Raw genomic sequence first — 10,894 nt, 5'->3', positions numbered from 1 at the left:
AATGGAGAACGGATTCAAATTGACTTGACATTAGGGTTGCATTTAAAACAAATGGTGTTTTAAAACACTTTTGAAACACACAAAGTGTTTTAAACGAAGGCCTTTCGAAAATAAAAAAAAAAGTTGTAAAATTATGCCATAATTGTGTAAACACTTTCTAAAAAGCATGTTGTATGAGCCTACGGACAATGACCACCCGATATTGCCCACGTACATTGATATGGGATGGTTGGAACCCTCAAAATAGTCGGTTCAGCATTAATAATTCAGATATTTCGTCAAAGGAGCTATATATACCCTATATTTTCAATTGTTAATGTCAATCCACTATGGCGTCACAATTGAATATTCGTGATGTCATGGCTTTTAAAAAAACATGTTTTAAATTAGGGTCTTGTTTTGGACATGTTTGTTTTAAATTGATTTTTATTTTAAATGCAACCCTACTTGACATGAACTGACTTGACTTGACCGAGTCACCCCATCTCGAGTAACTTGGCTTGACTCGATTCAAATGAGAAATTATTCGATGTGACTTGTGACTCGAAGGTAATGTGGCTTGCTCCCAGTAATTGGGTGAAATCTATAGTGGTTTCAGTTTCCATTATTAGTGGGTTACGTAAAAGGATGTGCAAAATCCCCTATGTCAGGATTGATCAACACCAACTAGGATTTCGCATTTTAGTTCTTGGAACTGCTGTGTACATAAACCCAAAGAGAACTATTACTTCCAATAAGACCTATATCTTCCATCAAGGCAGTTGCTCATTTGCTCGCAATATCAGCGGATGTCTAGGATAATAGGATCTATTAGTGACCATCTTCTTATTGCATTACAGGCGATTTCATATGTTGTGATACAATACCAAATTTTGCCAATGAGTCATACGAATTGGTTCCTCACTTCTATGGTCAACGATTTCATTGAACGTTTGGTATACATGTTGCAGATGTATTTACACTGTTTCGATGCGACACTCCTATCCTAATGAGTGCCGATTTCCAGGGGTCGCATGCAGTCTGCTCAATTGAAATCTACTTAATTTGGGCTCGGAAAACGTTGCATCGCGGTCTTGTACTCAACTACAATCAAGCCAACCAAATCGATTAATGTATATTTAGTATTAGCTTGGTTTAAATACGAAGATGCTGTAAACGGGATTCGCAATAGTATACTCGTCCAATGCACGGTGCTGGAACATACAGAGAGAAAAGATTCAGAAGGACAATATATATTACAAGCGACAGACAGTTCAATTGCAAACTAACTCCCTAAAATCAGTACCGGTCACAACACAACATCGAATAGCCTACAGTTAACCAAATAACATTCGTAATCGCCGCTATACACATTTCATCGGATAAATGAAGTAAAATGTTCCAAAATGGCAATTCCTTGGCGAAATTGCAATGTATTACCCGACCCATACAGGTTTAAACAAACTGCAGAAGGGTGCGATCTAACGCTGGCGCGTGAAGAATGGCCTACTGATACAATGAAAGTCAATGATACCAATGGATCAACGAATGTCAAAGCGGAGGATTTACTGACAGCTGCACCAATTGACGTAACTCGCAGCGATTCCCAGCTACTCGGACAGGTCACTTTGGGAATTTATTGAACCAGATCAGTATTGATTAACGGTCGTTTTTTTTAATGAATTGTGTAATGATTTAGATACATACTAGGCAGTCAGTTGTGTTTACACTAATTCTAGTGTCAACAACAAATTTGGAAACTACAGTACGGACGACCGGATGGTAACATCCCGAGTATTTACGGTTGACCGTTTACAGGGACCGGTTGATTGTATATACAGACGGCCTAAAGATCGCGGCCGGTTGGATCGACCGATCTATCGCGTAAATCCGCTCTTAAAGAGACACTGCCCTCTAAATACGATGGGGTCTCAAATTAAAGATAAAATGAAGAGAACAGAAAGGATTTGTTACCGGCAGTGGTTGATTAGGCAGCGCAACTTTTCTCCGAATCTCAATTGGATGTTCATGTTCACGTACGCAGGCCTACCTGCCTTCCTATCTTACATGAAAATAACCTACGACAGATTTGACTCAATATTGATTCGTTAGTCGCTGTTAAGATGTGCCGAACATCATCTGTAGCTCATAATACAAAATGCAAATCAGAACTCATAACAATATCTAATTTTTATCTTATTTATTATTATTTGTCGGTCAAATTGGGGGAATCAACGAAGGACTATTCCAAGTCTTTTTGACTCCTTCCTATATTTTCACTGTATCGCTATCTCCCTCTGCTTAGAATCTGAGCAAATTGTAAAATTGATGATGGTCATCGGGTTGAATTCTCAACTTCATGGAAGCCGGCTGTAGTATTGTTGAGCACCAGTCATACTTAGTCGGACTTCCATCTGTGTACATCCAACTTCTCGGTGCCTGGACAAACCGAACGATTGCTTCAGCGATAATCTGGTGTGCATGCTGATCCAAAGAAAGTTCGCTCAAATCTAAAAAATAACACTCATAGTCTCCATGTGACAAGATTTGCAAGTGGGCATGCTGGGGTATTTATCAAGTAGTGAAGCTCTGAACTGCGATATATATATGCCTACCAAACTATGCGAATATCATATTTGGTGTGACTTTTCCAATAAATGTATTTTTCTAAAACGGAGAAAATGTTGATGCTCTCCTCGAAAGATTGAAACATGCATTCTGAAAGTGTCTGCAACAGGGAGACATGCTTGATATGAGCGCAAGGAAAATTCTTGACATGTTTGAAGCATACGATGGTGCGGTCACACTTAAAGAGCTTGTAGAAATTGAAGTAAGTAAGGTATGCAAAAGTATGAAATGAAAATTCCTTGAAAATAAAGAGATATGGGATGGAAGTTATCGGTTTGCTTATAGTTATTATTTGATGTATAAAACTCTTTGTATAACACCACAATTCCAAACACTTCGACGGATATTGAGATATGGATTTTTCTATGATAGCCTACATGGTGACTTCGTTGCAGCTAGCTAACATAAGTTGCGCACTGTTTATCGTTATTATCGCGATTGTTGAATACATTCGAATATCGCAGTGCTTTTCAAACTCTCTGAGAACCGTCCGCACTTCCAATTTTGCGAAAATTTCATCCGCACTAACCAGCCGAATATTTTCACACAAAAATGAAATGAAGAGATATAACACGTTTTGCTGAAATATCCAACAAGTTGGCTGCCGATTCATCAATGAGTATTTCTGAATATTTCTGGCAATGTCAGACCAGTTAGGCGCAACTTCTTGCTCCAAATCTCCCGCATTAGGCAATTTAATTTCTCACCAAGAAGACAACCGCGTTTCTGTGTCGACTAGCGCACTAAAGCCATTTTCAGTTGAATAGATTGTTAGGTTTTGTACTACAATTGTTAGTTCTTGGATGCTCAGGTCTTTATAGCCGCTTTCGAACCAGTCTTTTGATGAGGGGAGATGTGCTACCGATGGATCAAAATTGGAAAATGATCTCTGGCCCCAAAATGTGAAGCCGATAACAGCAGTTCTTTTTCTCGCTCAACACTTTGATTCAAGCTCCACCTATTGCGCATATATAGATGAATATCGGTTATTTCAAAAAATGTTTATGAACGTTAAAAATCTGTTTCTCGAACGGATCATCGGTCCTCACCCGGTGGGTCCAAAAGCATACGACCCGGGGACCTATGAGACATATTCTCAAAAACAAAAATAACTAAAATCAGGGATATATAGAACTCCGGGATGGCTGACTTCATTTTGGCCGTTACCTAAGTAGGTCCAGAAAGTTACCTGCAATCTGCCTCGAAATATCCACTTTTCTGCAAGCTAGCGATACAGCTGTTTCTAGAATAATGATCCTCACCCTTTTGCAGAATAGTTAGTGAGTAAGCTAGACATTCTTCCCATATCACAACCTTACTGCTGTATAGCCAACCTAGTAAAGTATGACACTGCTGTATAGCCAACCAAGTAAACTATGACAACTCTGAATTTCAGTAAATCATGAATGTGTTTAATTTCTACACATCATATAATCTGCATCAGGCCATAAATAACAGAGTGAATAACGAATAATATCAGCGTGTTCTACCTATTTACAAGCCATTGTCTGAAACCTTGCAGCTGGGAAGGGGGGGGGGGGGGGGGCGGTAATAGGATTGATTAAATCAACCATTTCAATTAGCGTTAATCGACAATTACCATGAAGTATAGGGTTGCATTTAAAACAAACATGTTTAAAACCAGGCCCTTGTATAAAACATACTTTTTTTAAGCGATGACGTCAAGAATATTCAACAGTGACGTCATATTGGATTGACATTGACAATTGAAAATATAGTGTGAATATAGCTCCTTTGACGAAATATATGTGCTATTGCTGTTGAACCAACTATTTTGAGGGTTCCAGCCATTCCATATTGATATTAGTCGGCTATATCGGGTGGTAATCGTCCGTAGGCTCATACAACACATGTTTTGGAAAGTATTTACACAATTATGACATAATTTTACAACTTAAAAAGAATTTTTTTCAAAAGGCCTTTGTTTAAAACACTGTTTAAAGCATGTTTTAATCATTGTGTTTCTAACACAGTTTATTTTAAATGCACCCCTACCATGGAGCATTTCCAATAACGAAATGATAGCACGGCCTGTAAGGACTCGAAATTGTGATAGCAGCATTGTCATCTTCTATGTCACTCAATGAAAGTTGATCAAGAAATCAACACACAATTGATACTTCTCTTCAGGTTCAAATGCAGCCTGGGGGGGGGGGGGGGGGTAGAAGTTTGGTACATATCATTATCAATTTGAGAAGCATTCGGTAGACCCAGTTGTTGAATTCAGCTGATATTTTGTTCACCGAGCAATAGATTCATGACCGCAGTGAAGAAATTACAACCATGGCTTAACGGTACATCACGAATGGGCGTCCTGAAGCATTTCATGCCATTTATCAGTTAAGAAATATTCAGTATCATTGTCTTGCAGATTTTCCGATAGAGCGATAGATGATTCCATGTCAAAAAAAAATATCTCGGTGAGGAGGCACGAGATCCAAATATTCAGATTGTGGCCACCTTTGCCAAGATTTCAATGGGATGTGCCCAGTATAATATATCAGGATATCCACTGTTGACGTGATGCAAATGCTGGAACATCGCGTTTGTTTTTCCGGAATCTGCAACAAAAATGAACAAATGATGTATTCAGAGACACAAATTAACCTTAAGAATATATATATAGATGTATGCAGAGTTGTTCTATAGTGAAGAACTTCTACTTCATTGTAGTACTCAAGTAGGTGTTGCCTATTTTCGAAGATAAATCTTGTAAATTTGAAGCAGCCATCTCCAAACTCAAGTACCTTGCAGGCATTTCACTTTCTACAGCTACTTGAGGAAGTTTAAATACCAGTACGCCCGGGAATTCAACTATTACTTGAGTAGCAACGCAGACTACTTTAACCACATCAGGATTAATGTAAATCGCTCATTTAATAACGTATTACTAGAATCAGCCTAACTTACCTTTGGCCTACCGAGGAGAGCTCCAATGCATTATTGCGACGATTTGACGAAACCTTGCAAATTGAAAGCAATCCTCAGAGTTTTCTCTTCCTTCGTCGTACAGGCCTATAGCCTATAGGCTATAAGTGTTTATATGGTAAAGACAGGCCGTATCTCAGGGTCGTATCGTGTCCTGACGACTGTGTTGGCTTATCCATTCAAGGGAGTGGGCATCTTCATGGCTTCAGTAAGAGCAAATGGTCAAAAAATGTTGTGGCCATATACTGTACTGGAAGTCAGCCATTGGCAGTTCACAACAGTGCATTTCTGTTGAAGTATAATTCCAGTACTGTAGCATTAAGGTGCCATTCATTAACAAACATATAACTGTCTTGATTTACTAGACATGTAACTGATGAATAGTATCTGTAACAAGAGATTGGATTCAAAAGTTGTTATGGACACTTACAACTGCAACGACCTTGACGTGTTGTGTTTGTATTAGATTCAAATGTTTGGTTATCCTTAATTGAAATGCCTCTTGAATCTTGCACATCGGTAGTGTACTCAGTGGCTCCAATTCTTACTAAGAATAATCAAGCAATGATCTGGAATACCAGTAAGCCTGCAATAGGCTACCAGCACTACCTGCATATTCACATATTAATCTATAGCACAAGATCTTAACTGACGAAGATCCCTCCTAACGGTCGCCTTAATAGCTCACACGGCACAGTGTAAATGTACACTTGTACTTGTACAATGTACAGCCTTGGATGGTATGGTGACATACATTCGCATAACATACCGGTAAATGAAAAACATACCGCAAGGCGTAATCTAAATCATACTGCGGATATCAATGTTAACGTTAATTATTCTACATTTTGTTATTTTCTCACGATTATCAGCGCAGCAAAACATGTTACATAAGATACTACAGAAGCAGAGATATTCCGAAGCCGAGTAAATGACCGGTACACCAAAGATATTACGCTAAACGTACCGGGATTCCAACCCGGCGTACCGGCATACCGTTAAATTGCTGCTGAAGGAATAGGGCTAATATCGCAAAGTTTCAGACTACCTGAACATCTCATAACCTAGTTAACCTATAGCTTTATATAAGAACATAAACATGAATATTATATGCCCCTACCGCTCTCAAAAACTTGAAATTACACACAGATGAAGCGGCTGCCTGGAACGTGCATCAAAACTGAATGCGTGAATCCGGACCTACTTAGGTAATGCCGCGATGACGCAATTGACGCAGTCAGCCATCCCGGAGTTCTATATATCCCTGACTAAAATGTTCCAACTTTTCTTGTGGTGCAATATAGTCCAGTCTGCATCAAGCCAAAGAAGAATGTTTGGCCGCAACCGCCAAAAAATATAATTATTTATAACTTAAATAATGCCATAAAATCACGTTTCGATCCTGGCTAGAACTTACAAATTTGAGGGTACCTACATTTTCCCTGCAAATCGACATTGTGACTTCTTAATACCACGTTATAGCAATAAAATTTCACAAGGCAATTATTACATAAAGAGTTACTGTGTGTAGGCATGTTTCAGTTGTTGCATGGTTTGTTATTGCAACTATTTCGTTTGATTTGGCTGTTGTATGAATTTAATAAATAAATCGAAAAAATTCCACCCAAGGAATATATTGAATAAAAGAATATGTGTCATTATATATAGCCTGATACAAGCCCTACACTTTACATGAAAAATGATTGCTGGTTTGTTCGTGTTGAAGGTGATAAAGAAAAATGTATGCGTCGATCGAAAGTTGTTTTACACCCCTCAAAACAGAAACATTTGTCAGAAACCGCATAACTCGCGAACGTCGTGGTTTTTTGTATGTGAGGCCGGATTCTGCCAGTATGCAATTGTAGAAAAATTCACGGAGTGTAATCATGGAATTATCAAGGAGAATTCTCCAAGTATTTTCGGTCCCAGTGATCCATCGGTACCACATCTCCCCTATGTCATAATAATAGTTCACTCTGGCTGGTGCGAGACAAAATGTAATCAAAAGCTATGTTTAGTGGGGCGTCCAACAAGTGTTTGCAAATGCGTCATAACGACAGAAGTTAGGGAGCCTCAATACCTAATATCATATTACACTTATTTGAATTATTCCATTTCGGAAATAAAAGTGAAAAGGCTCCGCAATCCTCATCCACATCCACATCCATTATAACACCGTTTGTGACCCCCACTGCAGATTTTGTCATCCACACAAGTGCGGACCACACCACAGGTTGAAAAGTACTCAATAACATATTGGCGCTAATGGCAACATATGAATACTTGAGGTGCAGCAGTATACAGCTTATGCTACTGCTATACCACGGTTCAATTCCCCGGTCAATTCTAATTCTTCAAAGAATAATATATCAACATACGTATTCAGGTAATAGTGAACATACGCCTAAAATCATGAAATATGTAATTGTCGAATCGGACTTCATTCAACACGTTACGCAGAAGAGCATATTCGATTTATCATAAGCATCTCGTATAACTCTCAACGAATCGCTGCATTAACTTCTAGCCCCGCTAGTTGTTGGTTATATTTGTTCGGCTATTACAACGCAAGTGGTCTTGTTCGCCATCTCCAACTATTCTTTTTAATATCTAGGGGTTGGCATTACATCACAATATTTAGACTCCAACGTATGGTTTCGTGGGGAGAAGAAATCTAAAACGCGCGGAAATTTCCTGTCAGTAAGACGCGTAGATATCAATGTGATTTGTTTTACGGCACTCTTCAGAGATGCGACGACACGTAGTTGGTATGCTCACTCGGTGAAATTACCAAGAGCAATGAATCTTCGAAACACGCTATAGATGACTTATTGTGGATGGAAGAATTTTTCGAAGCAATCAAAAAAATTACATTGATTGAGATTGATAGTATCCTATTCCTTTTACCGGCATAAAACCTTGTTATTCACAGATCGGGATTATTCGTCGGACGATTACGGTGATATCGATTGCAGTGATGTCGAAAATAGAACTTAGTTATGCACTAGAATCCAACTGATGTCGCTGTTTTTGGACAGCAACATGTACCCCAAGAATTTCTAACCGGAGTTTGACTGAGGAACAAAATTGAAATATTCAAAATTGAGAAAGATTGATATTGATATTGGAATTGATATAATACTATTGAAATCAACTCCGAATACTTTCGGCTAAGACTGGTCAGATTTAATCGTAAGCAACTAGTAGAGAAGTGGAAAAACATTGCACCTCAACAATCTTATCACAAAATATGACGACACCGGTATGCAATTTCGAATAATCGAGTGGATGATATCGCTCAAGCTCGATGTACTATTTAGATAGTATGCAAGAGCTCTTACTGTAGGCACAGACTTGATTGTCGTATTTCGATAAAAGTCGACTCCAAGGCACCCAAATGAAAGAGTGAACGGTCTCTCCCGACGACGCGAAATCTGTCGTCTCGATCATTTTTCGCACCAGCATAACTAATATTGCTTTTTGAAAATGGCGGCGCCACATCTGCCGCACAGCGACATTCTAACTGCGGCGTACGCTCGATGATATCGATGCACCAGAAAAGACAACAAAATGGCGTCTGGATTTTTATTCGGTTTGTTGTCGTTTAAATTCCGTACAATAAATATCGGTCAGTCGTAAAATGACATTATGTGTCGAAGCAGCATCACCGTTCAAACAGAAAACTGATTGCTTCGATTCATTAACATAGCTTCGAGTTTTTACAGTGCATATGTATGTACTTATAAATTCGATTCCATAACAGCGAAATAATAAATGACCGTTAAGTGGGATGCATGAACTATTCTCGACAAGGCAAATTATTCTAGGCCTAATCATTTCGGTGTAGTGGCTGTCGCCATGCGCGAAGCTAAGGTTACCTGATAATCTCTGATTTAAACAATTTCGCATCCATTTTGATTGTATGTTACACAATTATTTATTGTTGGTAATATTACGGAATTTACTTATAACCAGGGTTGCCATCGACATGGACCCAAAAATAAGGACAGTCGAAAAATTAGATTAGCATGAAAAAGTTGAGACAAAATCATGTGCTGAGCGTATGGAGCAAGAACTCCATTGGCGATGTTGGAATCGGGGAATATTGCTTTGAACAATTGTTCAACAATTGTGCAGTCGTTGGTGAGGAATGATCGCCGGTGTTCGACAATATGCCCAGGTACCCTCTGCAGCAGCTGCCTTGTAGTCTGTGGTCGTTGGTGCTGATCGACTTGTGTGGAAAAATTATTCATCGGTTGGACAAAATTAATCATTTTGACACACATCTTGTGTTTTGGAGTATCAATATGAATTGAAATAGTGGTCTTTCCTATGGCCTCCAGGTTAATGTCACAATTGCAGGTATTGCAATGTGAGAATCACTCGCCCTCTAAGCTTCGTTAGATACCTTTGAATTCTCTCTCATAATTGTCACGAAAAACGTTTTTACACCTGCTCATTTTAACTAATTAGATTTAGCCTTACTATTAGCTAAAACTATACGTGAAAGTGCAATATAAGTTCGATTAATTTATCAATGATTTATAGCTTTACTACTTTTTAACCAATGTGTCGACTGCACTGCGCCTTTTTTCACTACGCATTAAATGCTGCCTTCCCCACAGCTTGAGCTTATTCTGCTGTAGACCAAACAGCAGGAATCTGGTATTGCTGTTTACTGCTAAAATGACGTCCGCTACGATAGCGTGGTACAAACGAAACTGCTATACCACCACTCCACCAGTCACTGTCCTATCTATCTCACCACTTAGAAGTCAAATCTTGTGGTGTGCACGTCACGAGAGTTCCTTTCATTTATGATGTCATAAAATCTCTACGCAAAAGCATAATTTTAGAATATTAAGCGACACGGATACCAGAGGAAAACGATCGAAGTTCAGTAATGGTTGAAAATAAGACAAAATAACGACGTAAGTCGAAAATAAGGACATTTCTCAGAAATAAGGACAATTGAGTTTTCTAAGACGTGGACCTTCAAAATAAGGACAAATCTTAGAAATAAGGACGGTATGGCAACCCTGCTTATAACGTTGCAACTCGGTCAATATCGCTTGCTAGATCAATGGTTTTCGACCTTTCAGGCCTCGTGGACCTGTAAAACTTCAAAACAAATGGTGCGCACCTGTGAATCATCAAAAATCAAAATTAACCATACATTTAATTACATCAAACATGTACAAGCGTGAAGCGCGAATTTTTTTTTTCAAAATTGCATAAATTTTCATAAAATACTCTATAATTTATGCTAATTCACGTAATAATTTTGGGCCCCCTTCGAGCTCGCCCCCTTCCCGATTGGGGGGTTTGGGGTGCGACA

The 10,894-nt window shown here is 38.8% G+C and overlaps 1 long non-coding RNA gene across 1 annotated transcript; it reads right to left on the bottom strand.

Annotated features, from left to right (window-relative positions):
• Positions 1 to 3,997: 3,997 nt before the first annotated feature.
• On the bottom strand, positions 3,998 to 6,828 carry LOC145452466 (uncharacterized). Its single transcript, XR_013919384.1, has 2 exons — positions 5,539 to 6,828; positions 3,998 to 5,189 (listed from the first exon to the last, which is right to left on the bottom strand). It is a non-coding gene; the product is annotated as an uncharacterized LOC145452466 (long non-coding RNA).
• Between the last annotated feature and the right edge of the window lie 4,066 nt (positions 6,829 to 10,894).

Source organism: Botryllus schlosseri, chromosome 12, assembly GCF_051294905.1.
Source record: "Botryllus schlosseri isolate E-star chromosome 12, Bs_hap1, whole genome shotgun sequence".
NCBI classification, from domain to species: domain Eukaryota; kingdom Metazoa; phylum Chordata; class Ascidiacea; order Stolidobranchia; family Styelidae; genus Botryllus; species Botryllus schlosseri.
Note: the sequence above shows the minus strand (reverse complement) of the source record. Positions and strands in the feature narration are given on the sequence as shown.